Source organism: Festucalex cinctus, chromosome 5 (assembly GCF_051991245.1).
Source record: "Festucalex cinctus isolate MCC-2025b chromosome 5, RoL_Fcin_1.0, whole genome shotgun sequence".
Lineage (NCBI taxonomy): Eukaryota > Metazoa > Chordata > Actinopteri > Syngnathiformes > Syngnathidae > Festucalex > Festucalex cinctus.
The window spans coordinates 18,553,103-18,570,933 of record NC_135415.1 but is presented as its reverse complement, the minus strand read 5'-3'; the positions used below and the strand labels follow the sequence as shown (position 1 = coordinate 18,570,933).

General features: G+C 39.3%; 1 protein-coding gene across 1 annotated transcript in view; it reads right to left on the bottom strand.

Moving 5' to 3' along the window:
* The window catches only part of mef2cb (myocyte enhancer factor 2cb), a 262,080-nt gene that overhangs the window by 139,231 nt on the left and 105,018 nt on the right, over nt 1-17,831 (bottom strand). The window contains exon 4 of the mRNA XM_077522053.1: nt 11,868-11,945. The gene's annotated coding sequence lies outside the window, so the exon portion shown is untranslated. The remainder of the gene's footprint in view (nt 1-11,867; nt 11,946-17,831) is intronic.

The following is a 17,831-nucleotide window of genomic DNA, read 5'->3' as shown; positions in this document are numbered from 1 at the left end:
TCTCGTCTCCCGCGCAGGTGCAATAAAATGCAGGCCTGCCGCAACAGCAGCAATTTGGTGACAGGCTGTGGGTGGCGGGGAGGACGAATTGTGTCAATGGCAGCCATTAAAAAGGACCACACACCCCTCCAGTCAGCGGCGAGGCATGATGGATGATTATCTCAAGGTGTGACAGGTGTTGCCATGGTGGTGGTGGTGGTGTGGGTGGGGGGGCGTTCTCGCTACGTTCCCCTCTCTGCCTCTCTCAGTGTATCTTGGTCAATGCTTTAACACCCCACTAACATGACTCTATTGACACACTCCTGATAGCGTCTGGTGGCTAATGACTGTCTAAGTACCCCCCCTCCCTTCCCCATCCCCTCTTTCGCTCTCTCCTCCTCATCTCCCTGTTATCCTCTTTTCACTGTCAGAGCCGCACAGCCTGGCCTATCTCACACACAAGCCATTAAAAGGTAGGATGGTTGCAAACATGGCTTGTGAAAACATGCACATACACAAAACACATTGGGCTTGCAAAATTGCGGGAAAAGTTGGAAGCTTTCCATTGGATTTAATGGGATTAAACAGCAAGTTTACAGGTTTGCAAAATGAATGTGGCCCATTAATAGGGAATTTAAATATAGTTTGGCGGAAGCTTGAGGGTTATGCGTTTCATTTAAGTGACATTGAATGAGACTTTTTTTTCTTTTTTTTTTTGTATTTTTAGATGTGGGGGGTGCATTTTTATTCATTTTTGAATGGGGTGGGTCAGAGGTTGTGTGTGATTTTCAAATCAACATTCATGTAGGTGATAAGTCAGTCAAAAAGGTGACACAGTCTTTATGTCTGCCCTGAAATGAGAGTACAGAAACAAGATGGTTGTGGATGAGACTAGCAATTAGCCTTGCTAGCTCGCGCTATTACGATTGCTGCTAGTCTTGAAATAATCAAAACAACAGGACGTAAGAACTGGGAGGAATTAGAGCAGCGGAAGTTAACTTTGTCATCAAAATGTGACATCAATAACTATGTGCTAATGACACTTGACACAAAATATAATATTAAAGCAGAAGTGATATTGAAATAGTGGAAACAGTGAAATGCTTATTTTTTCTTCCCCAATAAAATACCATAAAAACTTGCCATTTGAATAATGGTGTAGACATTTTATATCCACTGCACTGTTTAAAAAAAAAAAAAAAAATACTGTAACTAAAAAATAAAGTAAAAAGTACCCTCAAAGCTAAAATGACAATTTAAAAAGACCTCGCTAAGGCCGTACAACTATAAACATGCACGTCTGACTTGGTGTGCATTTTGTGCTGGTCGGTACTGTTCAACTCCAGTCCTTGAAAGTGTGTGAATATTGCTTGTAACTTACAACATAAGACAATAAAAACACTTACTTGGGACTTAGCTTACACAAAATGTTCCCTGAGAACATTTTTTTGTCTTTAGTCTTGTTCAGTTGTTAATGTTTGACTTCAGACAAGACAAAATCACTTTATTTTCCGCTATGACAAAGAAGTCCCAGGGATTTCCCAAAAGCAAAAAAATTATTTGATTTGTCATCTCTATTTTGCAGCCACGCATAGAGAGAACTCCTATCTGGATTGAGAAATTGAATTATTTCAATAGACAGATGTGGTTTAATACGCGGAGTGTCGAGTTTGCTGGGCAAAACCATTCTTCCATTTTCACTCTGTGCGGCTTGGCAAAACCAAAGAGTTTGTTTGGATTAGAGACGTTTTCACTTGTGTCTGTCTTACTCAATCCAATTCTTATTGTTGTCTGAACGGCAAAGCTCTCAGTCAGCAGAGAAATTGTTTTCCGCTGTAGTCCAAAGTGGAAAAAAAAGATGACCAAGATTCTTTGGCTGACTTTTCTGCCGGTCTCAAAGGCGTTAATGAGTGCAGTAATTACGTCGCAACTGTAGGCTATATATGACCTATGCGATATTTGTTCTGCTATACGTTTCTATAGTATTTCAGCATAATACAAAAAATGTCTGAAAGTGAAATTATTAGAAAACAAACACGTCCGTCAAGATTGCGGCGCGGTGCATATCAACAAAGGACTCCTGGCAAAGAACAAATCATTTCATTCAAATTCTTATATGTACGAAAGTGAAAGTTTTCATTTGTGTGTGACGTGAAAATGAACATATCGTCCAAATTTGACACGCCACGGAGAAGAGTTTTGACAACTCTGCTGAATTTGAATGATTCAAAAAATAAAAAAACTATTGTAAACAAATTGAGGCTTCAAAACCATGAGAAATCCGGTGCATACGTTGAAACCACACCCGGCTCATCAGTCACCTGTCAATCAAATACCACTACAACAACCTGGAAAAATGGATGCTACTTTGCCTACACTTAACTTGGGTTGGGAATCTTTGACTGTTTCACGATTCGATTCGATTACGATTTTTGGGTCTACGATTCAATTATTAATTTTTTATTCTAAGTGCCTTTTTCCACAAAAACAGCATGTGGGCTACAACTGCCTTTTCCCCTTCTTCTTCATTTCTAATTTAAATTATGTCGATTTTTGGATATTAATATCGATTCGATTCGATTAATAAATGAGAATCTCGATTCTTTTATGAATCGATTATTTGGCACACCCCTACACTTAACCACATGTTGGAATGTGGGGATAATATCCCACCTGGTCATCACTGGGCTTTTTCACGCCGCAACGATGAGGCTGCATAAAGGACTGGCTCTAAATTACTTTTTATTTTTTTATTTTTTTTTTATTTTAGTTGGGCTGGGTAAATTGGTGGTTTATTATTGTGTATTATTTGCATAATCCCGTAAACTAAATCACAAAACAACCAGCTGCATTCAACAACAGCTTAGCATCAACAGTGGGGGGGGGGGGGGGGAAGAAAAATGTAAATGTTTCAAAATTCAAAAGTAAGGCTGTCACTTGAATAATTTGTGTAGCAGATGACCAATTCTAGATTGCTCATCAGTTTTCCCGATATTTTTATCCCAAAAGTGGAGGTTTCTCTCTCGACTGTGAAATGGGGAATCTTTCAACACAAAAGTCCAACATTCTGAGCAAAAAAACAAAAACTGAAAATAAGTTAAAGATTGGATCCACACTATGTATAATAAAGACTAGTTTTCCACACAAGCAGTACTGTGTACGGTCCAATAAAAACAGGAACCTTTCCGTGACACCACCATAGACATTGACATCTAAACTGCGAGCAGCCACTTTCAAGGAGTAAGTTATTTTTGCAGTCCTTTTATTGTTTTTGCTTCCACTTTGTCACATGTGTGCTTTTGCACGTGGTTTGTCCATTTAAGCCTCTGAAAATTAACTGCAATTTAAGGACAATTTCACAAATCACTTCTCAAAATTCAGATTGACTTTTTTTTTTTTTGATGACATTGTAGGAGGCACTATATAATAAGTTGTGAATGTGGACTGGAAGGCAGCCAATGTGTGTGAAGGCAGCCAACATTTGGCTCACTGTCTTGGGCCATGTGGCACTGTGCCGGGCTCATTTTCTCTGCCAGCAATCACCACACATTCTCCTTAGTTGGTGAAAGACTTTCAAATCTTGTCATTTGTGTTACATCCCCGGACATTCGATCTCACACCTTCGGTTTCATCTGCCAGCTCGGGAAAATTAAAGATGGTCACATTTTTGCTTTGGCTGCAACTTACTTGCTATTAGGTGCACACGAGACAAAATAGATACGATTTTTTTCCCCCAAAATTTAAGTTGACAAAAAAGTGCACTTTAAAAAAGTGCGTACAATAACTAAATAATTGTTTGTATCACAGCAAATTGATCATCTTTGTCATATTTAACGACTCAAGTCAACCAAAGATGTACTGTACAGTGTGTCCAAAAAGTCTATCTACATTTTCTGTTTCATTTTCTGTTTCAACTTTTTTCAGTCAGACATCGTCTACCTTTGCATGGTTCGTGATCGTGCTTTGAGACAGATCAGGGGCACCAAAGCCGCAGCCCATAAAGACTGTTCTAAAAATAGCTCACGAGTAATGGGACAATTGTGATTTCCCAGGAATGATGGTGGAGTGATCATAGAAAAGGCAAACACTGGCAGGTAGTTATAGAAAAAAAAAGTGTTTCCTAATTATTATGAGATATCATTATAACATGATCAGCATCTTCATAGAAATTAATACCATTAACTGGTAATTATAACAGAATAATAACTACTAACCTACTACTCGATATGGATTTTTATTTTTTAACCTGATGCTGATTCTGATATTTGGCAGAATCAAATTCTGACAACCATTTAATTGGCCCCTCAATTTGTCCAAATGAGACCTGAAACCAAATATCAAAAAAGAAAGAAGTGTATTGTGACTTTTGGAACTCTGTATTCTCATTGTTATGGTTTGTCTACTTCTTGGCGGGTGTTAATCATATTTGACATAAACCTTGATATTACATCTATTTGTTTATATGATATTAAAGACATCACATAGACATTGATTAATAGCAAAGCAAGGTGATTTTTTTTCCCCCATGTAATAATTCTTGACTGTTACATTTCACCATTTAAACAGTCACTATTATTAAACAGCAAAATAATTTAAGTAATTGCAGTGCCCTATTTTTGGGAAAAAAAATGAACTGTGAAAAAAAAAATGCCAATTAAAATGAAGACAAGACAAAAACAACACAAATAAATACAATGTTCATTAGCCAATGTTGAATAATGGTTTTTAAGAAAAGAAAGTTAATCCCCAGACAATAAGATCCTTCTGATACCTTCATTAAAGATTTTCTTCTTGCACTGTATGCTAATGTGTCTTTCTCTGATTTTTTTCCCCCTTTTTATTATTATTATTACTATATGGAAAGAGAATATTTTAATTCCCATCTCCTGAGTCTTACATTAGTATTTTATTTATGTATTTATTTATTTTTTGTTTTTTTTTAAATAAAGAGCTGTCTGCCACTGGTCGCTTTTGACAGATTCAAGCACGAAATGACAGAATTATTCGGCGAATACTTGCGGGGTTGTCGTACATGACAAAACAGCACAGAGGTGACACTTATATTCTGTACATGAATGAGTGACATGGCTTGCTGCAAACTGGATTTAAGCTACAGACTGTGAAATAAGCAGCCCCCCCCCCACCAGACGACCAATCCCCCTGGGCTGATGGTATCTCCCGTGCTGTATCAATTTCACTTTTATTTCCAGGCTCTGTGAAATGGTCCAAATAGCGTTACAAATGGCGGCAGATAAAAGGGTTAAACTAATTGCAGTTAGATAGTCATAAAAGTGATTCTTTTTATTCTATGTCTACTATGCAAGACTGTCTCGCTCCATATCCCCAAATAATAGTGAGCCTGATTAAACTTTTTCACTGGGCTATTTCATTATTAAATGAAACATAGGGCTACGAGACGCAGCCCAATCGCCTATCTCAGAAGACGGACAATTTGACACGCTGATTTGGAATTATCACACTTACAGTAGCACATATTCTCAAAAGATATATGGCCCTGGCTTTCTCTCTTATTCTCTAGTTAATAAATCCTATTGTGTTCTTGGGTTTTTAAATCAATTCCCCTGGCAAGACGTGACCGAGGCAGAACCGCATACGCACGTTTTCGCTCAAACAGCACAAGTTGCTGACACGGCTTTGATCTTTGTTTTACTGTTTTATCTCATGCATTCTTTCATCATATGAAGAGACGTATTGGAAAGGGGAGCTGAATGATCAATTCACACTAGTGGGTAGCAGAACCCGTGTGTCTTACAACCACTCGTTCATGTTCCAGCCACTCACTTTAAGCGCATATGTTTCTAATACAAACTTTGGCATTAACAGCTATGAATGAAAAATACAAATTGTGGCAAGGTTTCTAGCGCTCCCTGACAAGCAAATATTTTCCTCAAAATATATTGACTAACGTGCAATTTTAGATATTATTTACCATCTAGAGTGAGTGACAGGTGGGGCCACTGAGTCAAACAAAGCCTTCGAACCCTACACTGAGCACTGTGCCCGCACTGTCAATGTTTATGTAATGCCGGGCAAAAATCCATTATGTCAAAACTCATTTCCTGCACAAGAAAACTAAACAGGGCCCGTCAGCAGAGGGAAGAGAAAATGGTGAATATTGCACTTTGAAAAATTGATTCAGTCACCATTGCTGAGTAATGAGGTTGGAGAAAATGTTTGGATACTGGATCTTGCAGGCTGAACAAAGGCTAACTACGTTCACAAAGTTCTTCTCCTTCAGGTATCTGTAGCAGAAAAATGGCGGTGATTAATGTCAGCCTCCTGTAAGGTGTGACGCAACCTATGTAATATAATTAGCAATTACTAGATTGAAATTGAAATGAATAGTGACTGAATTATTAGTTCACCACTAGATGCTAAATAATACACACTGTCCCTTTAAAAACAGCTGTCAGTCCTTATGCATGCCAGATCCATCACACCAGCATCTACTGAAATTCAAACAGAATTCGCCTCTCCCTCCCACTGCTCGTTGAACCAGCGCGTGCTGATGTCAGTGGACCTCACTCTGCTTCATCTATCCTTCCCTCCTTCCTCTCTTTAGTTTTTCCTCTGGTCTCTTTGAGATCTCCTTAATTTGTTGTAATTTAGAGGTTTCTGGAGTTGGCGTAAGACTGGTTTTGTAACCATGTGGATGGCAGGAGGTTTAGTTGGTGCTGGATTTCACTTTGATTTATCTTTCTTTTCTTTGACCTTTCCTCTGGTCTCCTGACTTTCTGAACTTCACGACTGGCGAGACTCTGAAATATCCGGTTACGGTGAAGGGTAATGGGATTTTTATTTAGGTTTTAGGTGAACTAATGAGGACAAATTTGCATGAATTTACACGGACGCACACACGCATGCACGCACACATATGCGCACACACAACAACAACAACAACAAAAAAGAGAGCAATGATGATAGGATGTTGAATCGGTAAGACTGCCGAATGAACAATTCTGAGCTCTCTCTTGAAAAAAAGAAAAAAAAACAGCTGTCAGACCAAACTCAACTAAAATTGCATTTATTTCCATTATTTTGTTGGTCTGGCTCAGTATTTCAGCCAAGCTTTCTATGAATTGCCCTGTAGTTTTGTCGTCGATGTTGAAGTTTGCTCTACATCTCCCGCCCCACTACAAAGGAACTGTCACAATAGAAACATTTAGAGAGTTCTGTACCTCAAATAAACTTTTCGATTATTTCCCAAACAGAACTAATGACCTTGAAAGGAGAGCAAATTAGCAAACATACAGAGCCATCTGTGTGCCCTGCAGGCAGGCGAATTATTCTGTCTTTGCCAAGGTAGTGTAATGAAGCTCGTACATTTTACATGCAAATCTCTGCCTAATCTTACTCCTCTCATTGGCAGTGTCTTCCAAATAAATATATAAAACCCAATTATGGTTTAATTAATAGAAATCTACCGTACTGTGGAACTGCTACTCTGGCTGGCTTGACTCTGGGACATAAAGCATTAGCTGCTGGCTTCAAACATTACATGGCCTCACAGGAAAGCTTCATCAGCTCCCTGTGCAGTTTAGGAGGCCTCCTGAAGTCACAACACCACAAACCCATGGACCCGTAAGGTGGAAGGTAGCTATACCGCTGGGAATAGAGTCTCAATCTTGGTGAACTCTCAGCTCATTGCATTTTTTTTTTTTTTGCAGAGGCAAGTAACATGTAATGCCTTGGCATTGAGACCATTAACTTGAGAAGGCAGATGAACCTGTGGGAACCCAAAGTTTGATATCACACAAATTTTATCGAGCCAAAACAGCCGGCCACATCCACATGGTGTGTTTCAAATTCCATTCTCTTTCTATGCAATCTGGCTTTTTGTTTGAGAGGTTTTAGCCTCCCATCCACAGAACCAAAACATCCATCCCACAGACAAAGCTCAGTCAGGCCCTCTCAATCAAAATCAGTGACCATGTGTCATGACTGTGTGTTGTTTGGGGCAAGGGTTTTGTTTGGGGCCAGCAACTAGTTTCAACGCTATGTGAAGTCAGTAGCTATGTGATGTCAGGAATCTTTAATCTCTTTGGTCAACAGCCAATCAGATAATTCCATGTCAGTCCTGTTAGCCATGTCTGGCCGCAGCCAATCAGATCCATTCTTTTACTGTATAAGTCTGACAGAGAAGTGTGTTGGTGCCGAATTATTAATGCGTTCCTCTGTCCATGTGGCCACCTGCTCCTCTGCTCGCCTTGTTCCATGCCTCTGGATCCATGATGCCTTCCCGTTGTTTCTGGTCAAGTCAAGTTTGTTCCACGCCTCTTGATGTTATGCGAATAAAGTGTTATTTGTGTCTGTGTTTTGGAATCCAACCCCAGAACATAACACCATGTACCCCACCAATGCTCTTCAATCAATTGAGAAAAATTGCACAATGGCGTGTTTGCCTCTCTATGTGTTTTATATGGCATTGCTCCGCTGTATAAATAAGAAACACCGAATAGTCACAGCCACAAGGCATTTCCCAAAACCTAGTAACGGCCACAGCGACTTAGTCGACTAGGCCAAGGCAAGCTTCGACTTCAAAGTGCATGACTCATTCCCCTCAATCAGATGCCAGACAGGCACTTCCTCCACAACTCTGTCAGTGATTTGCTCCCGCTGAAACATCTTGATGACATGAATGTGACTCACATGAACTTCAAATTGTGCTAATACCATTACATCCAGAAAGAACATATACACATTAAACAACACAACATTATACACGCTTGACAAGACTTTGTGCAACACAGGCCAGCACTCAAACAAGGTTTTATCCTAGCTGCTACTCCAAAGCTCACCCACTAAGTGCTCTGGATCTGGCAGCCACTGTGTCCCCACTGATAGGAGAACTTAGCACCATTGACCTGGCCCGGGCCATGCCACTCTAAGTGTACCCATACAAGGGCATGCTTTTGTTACCCTGCTCCCCTTGTCCTCAACGCAGTGACGGCCAAACCAGACCGCAGTCTTAGTTTCTACTTTTCCCCAGTAAGCATTAAAAACCAAGTTTGGGCTGCTCGGTTATGGAAAAAAAAAAATAATCACAATTATTTTGCCAATAATTAAAATCACGATTATCCAAATGATTATGTATTTGTTGGTACAAAATAAGAAAATGTTTAAGCATTTAAAAAATATTAAGACCAATTAAAAAAAATAGAAACACTATAATTATGTAAGTTATTTTAGGACCAAACAGAATTTATAATATGATTTATTTATCTATTTATTTATTTATTTATTTGGCAAAAATTTAAAGTTGGAGCGCAGCATGTGCACCGTGCAGTAGGACGATCATTTATTTTTTGGTACAAAACGAGAATTTTTTTTATACGTAAAAAATATGAAGACAAATACAATTCTTTGAAACACTGTAATTATGCAAGATCCTTTCGGATGAAACTAAATTTATTAAATTAGTTTTAAATAGGTGCAAATGTATAACTTTAAACAACTCAAAAATTTGTATTAATGATCTTATTTTTTACAATTATGCTGATTTTGTAATTGTGGAGTGTAGTAATTGAAATTGTAATTGAATTTTGATTAATTGCACAGCCCTAAAGCAAGTGATTACTCCCGAACAAAGCAGAATCTGATCTGACAACAGATTAACTGGCAGTGTGAAAACCAAAAATTCTTGACACTTTGGGTTGGAGAGTGGGACTCCTCTCTGTCAGACTTCAGAAAGGTTTGAGTGCCGCTCTTCATCTCTCCAACTGCTTGTGGTAAACAGCGAAGACCTGCACACGTCTTCCTTCCTTTTTAATCCCTCTATATAAGTTTTCTTCCTCTTTGACAGCTCCCCTTGCTCTTCTTCTCTGGTCTCTCTCTTTTTAACGCTCATAGGTGTCCAACCTGCCTTTCAATGTCCCTTTTCTGTGCTTTTCCCACTCTCTCTGCTGTCTCAAGTAAGGGATCCAATGACTGATAGGGAGTGATTTTCCCAGGACTATAGGGATCGGAGCGCAGATATCGCAGTCTTTCAATCTTTCCGCTGAGGAAGGAGATAGCAGGATCCTAATGGGCCTGTTCTATCAGCAAGCGGCTGGTCCCGTCTTTGGGAAGGAGACACGGGGAAAGACAGAGAAGCAGCGTGCTGCTCGCTTGCTTGTGCATGTGAGAGACTGATCACTCTGACGCCTCCATCTGATAGCATTAGAAGTCTCCTGTCAAATGACACATCGCAGGCTCAGTTTTGTCTGTCGAGCCTCCTTTACACACAGATTGGGAACGCTTGTTAAAATATAAGCCCAACCTCAATATAAATTTGAGTGTTTTTCATCTTTCCATCACCTGAAACAAGCAGAAATGAATGTTCTCTTCCCAAATGTCCTGTTCTTTACACACCCCACCAACTCTCAATTGGCCTCGCAAATTGTCATATTGGCACAGTCAAAAAAAAACAAAAAAAACATGCCGTTCATATTTAACAAGTTATTTATTTATATCTAAATATTAATGTTTTGTTGTTGTTATGAATTAGTACTTAGATGTTTTTGAGTGATTTCATTGTTTTTCATTAGACGTTGACAGTATATAAGGCTAACAAAAACGGTATAAAAGCACTTGTAAATATATTGGCTATTTGACAATTTGAAACTTGTAAGAAATGAAATGTATGTATCCCCTCTACCATGCATAGACATCTGTTTATCCCCCAATAAACACCTTCCTCCCACTCTTCGGTTCTCACTTTGCAACAATTATTAGGAGCTAATAGATTTGCAGTGTTGCCATTGGGTGATCCAATTACTAGGATCTCCATTAGCAATTAACTTCTAGCTAAAAATAACAATAATACCAATTACATGCACACTTAATCACATAATCAACATATTCTGTCACTACACAGTTATTGTGATTACCTCAATGTTTCATGAATTGCCTTGCCAGAGGGATGGGAGCGCACATCAATGACAATTTTGATTACACGAGAATCGCAAATGCAACACCATGTTCTCGGATAATGAGTGGGCCAGAGAGGCCATTCTGTGGTTGCTAAATTGATTTCTGTGGATGACAAAAGAAGACGAGCTTCGGCTTTGTAAGTGGATGGACTGTAAATTAATTGTGAGCACTAAGCTGGCAAATGTTCATAGGCAATCAAGCAATTTTTAATGTCTCTGTGATTTTAGTTGACTACTCACATTCCCAGCCTGTTCATAAATGTGTCTTTACTCTTGCCAGAAATTAAGGAATACAAGATTTTTGGAAGCAAGCTTCCGACTTAAAAAAATAGTTGTAAGAGGTAAGTTTATCTTAAGGTTGCATCATGATGCTCGGTTGTGTGGATTTGCTTCTTAAGTGTGACAGCTGTTCATGACATCAAAGTTGGTTGGAAGAGACACCTGTCACCTGCTATGACGATTACCCACAAGTCATAGGTTAGCAAGTGCTTTGACGGCTTCCACAAATGAGGAGATAAACCGACAGGCAAGTTGATTATCATCTTTGAAGTCGTGAGGCTGACATACATACTTGGTCTAAGTACCTTTTTCTTTTTCTTTTTTTTTCTTTTTTTTTAAATTGACTATAGTGATGTATAATTGTTCCTTCTTATTATGTTCATGATACCGTCTATATCCCCAAAAAATTGCTGTATTTCTTGTTTGTTTTGGTTTGAATTCAATACACTCCACGGATTCGTTTGTCAAACATGGGGCTTTCCCAGTCCACTTCCCATTTCTTAACTTTGTGGGTGGCACTTGGGAATCTAATATTAGATCTTAAGACAAGAGAATAAAAAAAGTTAAGATGGAATGTTTTGCTTCGCAGTTTCCGTCTAATATGATTGTGGTACATTACATCAAATTACAACCCGTTAAATAGGTTCCAGTTTTGGTTGGATTGATGATATTACGTACCATATACCATGGGGGGAGTGGGGAGTCATCTATCCGTAAGGACTTGGGTTCTGGAGGTGCAGGGCCATGGTTCGAGTCCTGCTGCAGACAAATGTAAAAATGGGAAATAGCTCATCTGCAATATGGGCACTGTACAAAGAGCAAATATACAGTATATATAATATAAAGCAAAGTATAAGTTTAATTTCCTCTTGAGGGATTATAACAAGTACAAAACATTTCAATAATGGGTATAATTTTAAATTAAATACAAGATGATACATGTCCCTAGGTATGATTGTGAGTGTGGATGGTTGTTTGTCTCTGTGTGCCCTGTGATTGGCTGGCGACCAGTTCAGGGTGTACCCCGGCTTCTGCCCGAAGCCAGCTGGGATAGGCTCCAGCACCCCCCGCGACCCTTGTGAGGAGTAAGCGGTCAAGAAAATGGATGGATGGATGGATGGATGGATGGATGGAAAAATAGGTGATTAAAGACAGATGGATGGATGATGATAACTAGGTGATTATGGATGGATGGATGGATGGATGGATGGATGGATGGATGGATGAAATAGGTGATTAAAGACAGATGGATGGATGATGATAACTAGGTGATTATGGATGGATGGATGGATAGATGGATGGATGGATGGATGGATGGATAAATAGGTGATTAAAGACAGATGGATGGATGATGATAACTAGGTGATTATATATGGATGGATGGATGGATGGATGGATGGATGGATGGATGGATGGACGGTGCATGCTTGCTTTGAACCCTAATTCATGTTAACCCAGTCCTCCCTTTTAGGATTGGTACTCTACCCATAGCTTTTTGAACAATCACATACAAACACAAACGGAATTAAGTAACAACAAAAAACAACAGAAACAGAAACAAATCAAGGCCATTGGTCAATTTGTGTCAGTGATTTTATTTAAGAAGATACAATTCTTTTGATCATAGCAGGGTGCATATTTCTCTGAGCGGCCATGCAGCCCCCCCGTGGGCTTTCTAGGAGTCAGCCTGGTGTCTACGTGGTGTCTGGTGTCTGCAGTAATGACCGACAGGTGTGGTCTATTGTTAGTGTGCGGAGAGCTGAAGTGACGCAAGAAGACGTACACAGCCATACATGGCGACTTCTGAGCTTCTGTGCAATAAGCCTGTAAGTTTGTGCGAACTGAAATCAATCTCAGTCTCCAATGCAATAAGATCACCGTACGTGGTGGATTTCATGTTGCTTGCTGTTCTGGCCTCTGATTAGTCACTGCCTTGATGTGAAAAAAACAAACAAAAAACACTTGTTTTTTAGGCTTAACTACAGTGCAGCCAAATCAATGGAGTTGTATTTTAGTAACATTTTGCTTCGAAATGCCCACAAAGCGGTCGTAACAGATCCAAGCCTTAAACACCACAGAGGGACCACTCACACAGACCACTTTGGGAATGTGCATCTTGCCGCTGTTAGATAGAGGAAGCACTGGGGTAAGCAATTGTGATGGTTTGAATTCTTCTACCATGACTTGTGCATAACCAGGCTGTTTTTATGGTTGCATCTGTCCTGGGCCTCGGTGTTTGGAGGGGCTTGCTGGAATGCAAGCCTGGACGGTTGGCACACACAGAGTGGAAGAGTTCATTCTTTCCATACATGAAGTGATCACATGGCAGAGTCGAAGCATATCAAGTTCACAAACAAATAACTAATTCAAAAAATTGAACTATAAGATGTGAAAGCATCCTAACACAAAAAAAAACAACTTGCGTAGATTATTATTTATACTATAAATATTGATCAAAAGTGTAAACTTAGGAACAGGAAACAACAAAGCATATAAAGTAAAGAACAATATACATTGTCAATACATACAATACAATGCATGTAGAGTAGCACCACCAGTCGTTTAACATCAACACTTTGAGTGACCTGGTAAAGCCTACAATCAAACAAACAACATTCCAATTGAGAAACAATCGCTTATAAAACACCTTATTCAAATCTGAATTGTACGACGGCGTATTAGGGCCAAGTACAAATATTTTTTTAGAGGGGCGAATACTCAGAGAAAAAGCTCACAAATTTACATGAAAAAGTGTCAGATTTGTGATATTAAAAGTGGCAAATTTGTGAGGAAAAAAAAAAATCACAAATTTACAAGAAATAAACTCACATTAGCGAGCAAAAACTCAAGAAACTTGTGAGAAATACATGTAGCCTACTCGGATGTTGGGACCAAGTCACAATTTCCAAGTGTGCAATTTGCCTATGGCGGAAGAACTCCTAAAATTATGCTTTTCGGTCAGGTTTTCAAATAAAGAGATAGTAATTCATTGCTTTAGCAGATATTAAGCATTTACTACAAGAAACTTTTTTTGGGAGAAAAAAAAATAAATCACAATAATCTGGACGAGGTGCTGGCTTTTGACCACCAGGAGCTACAACAAACCGGGCAGATGCAACGTAGCTGTCAGTGTGACACATTTTTGCATATGTAAATTTCTTTAATATTGTTATGAATACAGAGTGGATTTAAGTTTTGCACTGCTTCATCCATCCTCTCGCAAATATTAATGGCACAAATCTGCAAGTTTTTTCTAATAAATTTGTGACTTTTTTTTTCTTGAAATATTACCGTTCTTTCTATATAATACGGCAACATAGAATTGAAACACCGGACTTTGCAACTCTACTTTCTTTTGCCAGCAGTGACTTTCTTATTTACGTGACATGGGGGGCTATACTCTTGAAAACAAAACTCATATAACCAGGGTAAACATTGGCTTTAACTCGAGCCAGGAATGCTTTTCTAGCCACTGCATAAACCTCATACCACCTCAACTCTACCAAATTAAATGTGTCTAAGAAATGACAATGGGCAAGTGTGTCATCCGTTTGAAACCTTGGACCCGAGGCCTAGCAGCATTTAATGAGTTCAGATTGACAACCGGCTGGATGTTGGTGGCAGCATCCTCCCCCCCTCCACCCCCACAAAAAAAGGGTGTCTGTCTCCCTAAACAAGTGCACCGAGTATACTCTCACTCAGCAAATAATAATAGTTGTGTGGCCTGCCTCACTGGTCCAGTCGACTTTCCCCTCTCAGTCTCCCTCTCATCACTGACATAAGCTGTCTGCTCTGGACACACACTGTTATTCAAAGAAGAACTTATTAATAGGCCATGAGCAAACACCATCAAGTCTGAAAGTTTCCAAAGCACTGGGCCACAGATCACAATTGCAGAATTGGATCATAACATTTAAGTGTTGGATGCTCTTCACCTACTTATTAATCTTGACTAGATAGTTTATTCAGTTCTTATGTATGTATTTATGTTTGATGATGTGCGTGAAGGAATAACTATTTACTTAATTTGTAAGTTGATCTAACCAATTAGCAAGGCTCTCAAAATAAGTAGTTTTGCATCGCAGTTTGCAGGTCAAAATTTGCATTTTGCAATACAGTTGACCACAATGAATAGCAGAACTGACAATCAAACACGAGACAACCGTCAAAGGAAGGAAAAGAAGAAGAAGTAACACCAAGATGGGCATAAAAAGCTTTGTGGGGTTTATGTTTGAGGTCGAGGGAGGGAAGCGCTCTGCTTCTCATGCAGTTAGCTAGCAACAGCTACAAGTGTACCTAAGTAAGTTCTGGAGTCACTCCTAAATAAGTAATTATCGTCTGGGTGGCGGCAAATAAGCTATGACAAGTGTCATACTCACAAAGAGATGGAGAGCAAAGCCATGCTAAATGCTAATCTCACCTAAGAGTGAAACGGCGAGCGCGTTTAACACCGCAATTTAAGTGCCTGGGTGATTATACTTTTTCACCCCAAAGACTGACTGGAACCGTGTTAAAGCGGAGAACATCCAACTTTGAACAGTAAAATTGCAGGAAAAAAAGACTCCATACACTCGCTAAACCGAAGCAGAAATGTATTTTCCATTTCGGTGTATGTTAGCCAGGAGGGTGTGCTTGAAATTAAATTAATATAGAGTATGAAATATTTATAATCGATCAATATTTGTATTTGTTTGTTTTCACAATAACTGAGTTTTGACTTTGATATATGCGGTCCGAACCAAAATTACACTACAGAAGAGCGTTTTTTTTTTTTTTTTTAATCAATCAATTTAGGAAATAAAAACAATTTATTATATTACAAAAATGTTCATATGTTGTGTTGTAATGGTTTTATTGTTTAAGAAAACATTGCTTTAGTTCCATATAGTTACATCTGAAGAACGTCAGCCATTTGGTTTTTCATCTCTTGCTTGACCTTGGTCAAGATATTTACACCACGCGAGAACCACTGTGTCCGCAGCCTGTGCTGCACTGAGCACCACCCAGAAAAACTGGACAATTGCATAAGAATTTGGCTGGATGAGAGAACCAAAGATAATAAACCACCAAATTCCAGTGGAGGTCAGTGATCCCTTGGACACAATGAAGATAAGGCCAGCACTGGACGCATCCAATCCAATGTCTCCAAAACGTATACTTGCAATGAAATGCTATATTACAGATAAAATGTTGATACCTTAAAAAAAAAATAATAATAATAATCCAAGTTTTTTCTTTTTGTTTTTTACACCAATTCCTTAATTCCTCAAGGTTGTTGATGATTAAACGGGTTTGCCTCCTACTATACAGCAAGATTCAGTCTGGCATTATACATACAGTCTGTTCTGTTAATGCTCTGTGATAACCAATGCGGTATTACTGCACAAATAAAAACTAAATTGTACATAATTCCCTCAAGGCATGAAAACGATAACCTGTTATTTCTGTTGTTACTTGATATTCAAAGGGATTGGGGCAGATATTGCGACTTAAAAGGTTGACTTTGGCACGATGACATTGGCTATGCCGTATTCTGCGGTTCATTTTGACATTGTGGGTTATTAATCAAAATATGCAACTGATCCAGCAATACAGAAGAGAAGAAATTGTCCTTTGACATGCGTTCGTTCAAAATTTGCGGACAATGTTCCGCTTGAGAAACATAATGAGATTTTACATTTCAATATGAGACCATACAATTTATTCCCCTATGTTAAAATTGCGAGACGTTCAGAGGTTGGGTTCCACGTATGCTTTTATTGCTGAAAGTCGGCCAACAAACACGAAGGAGGTTTTCAGCGGCTTTCTTTTAAATGTTCTTATACAGGGGCAATAAGCTCTGTCGTTGTCTGACCACAGGAATCCGGCCATCCCGGCCGGCCTTTCTTCATGTGGCCCGTCACCACAGCCTCTTGCATTCCAAAGTGCACAAACATGTTGACCAAATGGGACTCATCAATCCAGATTATACCCGCGCGCTGCTCTCAAACATCCACGCTGTCTTTCACTTGTTGCCTTTCACCTGCCCACCAGGACAAGATGGTTCTCATTAAGACGCAGCAGCCCATTTTCTTCGGCTTGGCTCGCTTGCAAAGTGGAGTTCAGGGAGTTTGTGTTGGAAAAAAACAAAAAAAAAACTATGAAAAAGCTTAACTGTGCAAATCTCCTGAATTCTTGATTTGAAATATGTAGTGAAACGTCTGCACTGCAGGACTAAGCCATGTCGGGCAATGTCAGAAGAATTATGTGTGAATTTGATCGTTGGCACTACATGTAATAGAAATATGTCAGCAATGATGCTGATTAAGGTTGCTGGCTAGGGTCAGCCTTCTTCTGGTGATGACTCTCACAACGGGGTGTCTGAGTTGCACCGTTTCCATTCTTCTTTGAGTTTGATAGCTAATCAATGAGGAGCCTCAGGGAGGACCAGCTGAGTTCCGATGAAAGGATCCTAATTGAATCTGACAATAATTTTCACATATTTCTCATACCCTGTCTCTGATGCCATTAGCGACATCACGGCGATAATAGTTGCCATGACAGCATGAGCAATGCTCATTAATGACCCGGCTGGTGGTAATGTTCTTTGCCATATTTCCTTTTCCTCTGTCCTGCTTTTGTGCCATTCTTTAAGACCCTCTA